Genomic DNA, 2,500 nt, shown 5'->3' on the forward strand with positions numbered 1-2,500 from the left:
GGCCCCGCTAGGCCGGGGGTGACAAAGCTTTGGAGTGAGGCGGAGGTGGTCCGCCTTAGGGCTTTGATGGTGGAGTATGAAGGAGACCCTGCGAAGTTTGCGGTTGTGGCCCGGGTGTTGGATACGGGCAAGACGAGGGAACAAGTGAGGGGGAAATGGAGAGTACTGTGTGGCGGCGCGGCAGGCAGTGTGTCTGGTGCGAGACGGCGTTCCCTGGTTCTCAGGGCGTTGCCCCAGAAATGGTCCTTGCCCCCGGAGCTCCCCGACATGGTGGAGGAGAAGGTGATGGGGATTCTGCTAGCGGGGGATGAGGAGGACCGGGCCACTGCTGCCCTAGTTGAGAGAGCTGGTCGGGAGCCTGACCTGGTCGACTCTTCTGCTCTGGAGGTCATGGAGGCGCTGGGGGGGAAGATAGTGTGGCCTACAACGTCAGTGAGGCGTGCACCAAGAAGCAGAGACTTGAAAGGGTGGAGAAGGCGGCTTCTCCAGAGGAAACGGTCCTTCTATCACCAGCAACGGGGGTATAGTGTGGCACGGAAGGGTATGGCGCGGCGTGTCTTGGACGGTCTGACGCCCCTGAGGTGTGACTTGCCACCTGAGTTGGTGTTTGAGGGGTTCCGTGAGAGATGGGAAACGGTGAGGGCGTTTCTCGGTCTTGAGGGCTTTGAGGTGGAGCTTACCGCTGACAATGAACCATTCTATCACCCGATCTCGGCGACTGAAGTGACATCTAACTTGGCTAGGATGACATCTAGCTCTGCGCCGGGCCCAGATGGGATTCGAAGACAGGCTGTGTTGAACTGGGACCCGGCCGGGAAGCAACTGGCGAGGCTGTTCACAACATGGATGGTACGTGGAGTCGTTCCCCGGGTTTTCAAGGAGTGCAAGACACGGTTGCTACCCAAATCGGCTGACCCGGAAGAGTTGGGTACGTTGTCGGGGTGGAGGCCCGTGACGATAGGGTCAGTCGTGCTGAGGTTGTTTGGGCGGATAATGACGATGAGGCTTGCTCGGGCCTGTCCCATTAGCCCCCGGCAGCGTGGGTTCGTCGCTGGCGCGAGTGGTTGCGCAGAGAACCTTATGATTCTTGACCGGATCATGGGGCACTCGAGGTCTGGTGGCGGGCCGCTGGCAATTGTGTTCATTGACTTTGCGAAGGCTTTCGACTCGGTTGCCCATGGACATATCCTGTGTGTCCTGGGTCGACTTGGCGTGGACAGGCGTGTGATTGAGTTGATTCGTCACTCTTATGTGGACTGCTCGACCAGGGTGGGATGCGGTGGCGCCTTCACCGATCCTATACAAATGAAGGTTGGGGTGAAGCAGGGAGACCCGATGTCCCCACTGCTCTTCAATCTTGCTATGGACCCTCTCATCCATAAACTTGAACGCAATGGAAGCCACTTCGTTTGGGGCGACCGCCGAATCGCCGCACTGGCCTTTGCTGATGATCTTGTCTTGCTGAGCTGCTCGGAGGAGGGAATGAGGAACAACCTGGGGATCCTGGAGGACTTTTGCCAGCTTACGGGGCTGGTTGTCCAGCCTCGTAAGTGCCACGGTATCTGGATGGGCCCCGAGGATGGTAGTGGTGAAGCCTGGTCGATATGTGGTCAGCAGATACACATGGTCGGCCCTGGTGAATCTGTGCGCTATCTTGGGGCTGATATAGTGCCGTGGCGGGGAATTGTTGCTCCAGATCTTCTGGGTCAGGTGAAGGATGGGGTGAGTAAGATCTCGAGGGCTTCGCTGAAGCCCTCGCAGAAGGTGCGGATTTGTGACTCTTTCTTACTCCCGAGAGTGGCTTTTCGGGCGGACGTTGGCGGGGTGTCGGTGACCAATTTGAAGCTGGTGGACGGGTTGGTACGGATGGCTGTGAAGAGGTGGTTGCGCCTGGATCCGTCCACGGCCGGGGGGATCATCTACTCACAAGCGCGCGATGGCGGGCTGGGCGTTCCGAAGTTGTCCGTTACTGTACCCAAAGTCCAGGTTAGGCGCACCTGGCGACTCTGTTGGTCCTCTGATGTTTGGTTGAGGTCTCTGGCTATGGAGGTAGTGCAAAAACCTATCTGGACGAGGTTGTGGGTCGCCGCGGGCGGAGATCGGGACGGTGTGCCGAAGCTGGGCACGGGGAATACCGTTCCGACTGCTGTTGTGAGCATGCCAGTCTTCCCGGACTGGCGGCAGGTTGAGAATCTGGCCTGGGCGGCGCTGCGGGTCCAGGGTGTGGGTGTCGACCTGTTCCGTAACGATGTGATCAGTAATACATGGCTCGCGGATCCTGGAGCTGTGGGTTTCCGTCAGAGGCATTACTTGGTTGCACTCGCACTGAGAGCGGGGGTGTACCCCACCAGGGAGTTCCGGGCACGGGGTCGGACCGGTGTGGGGACAGCCTGCGGGCGCTGCGGGGCTGGGTTTGAGACTTGTTCGCACATCTTGGGTCAGTGCGCTTCGGTGAAGCGTAGCAGGATACGACGCCACAACAAGATGTGCGAGCTCGTGG

General features: G+C 59.2%; 1 pseudogene; it reads left to right on the forward strand.

Annotated features, from left to right (window-relative positions):
- LOC147037652 (28S ribosomal RNA) overlaps nucleotides 1–2,500 on the forward strand; it is a 9,677-nt pseudogene that overhangs the window by 5,093 nt on the left and 2,084 nt on the right.

Source organism: Syngnathus leptorhynchus, unplaced genomic scaffold (assembly GCF_054491065.1).
Source record: "Syngnathus leptorhynchus isolate UIUO unplaced genomic scaffold, UIUO_Slep HiC_scaffold_148, whole genome shotgun sequence".
Classification (NCBI taxonomy): domain Eukaryota; kingdom Metazoa; phylum Chordata; class Actinopteri; order Syngnathiformes; family Syngnathidae; genus Syngnathus; species Syngnathus leptorhynchus.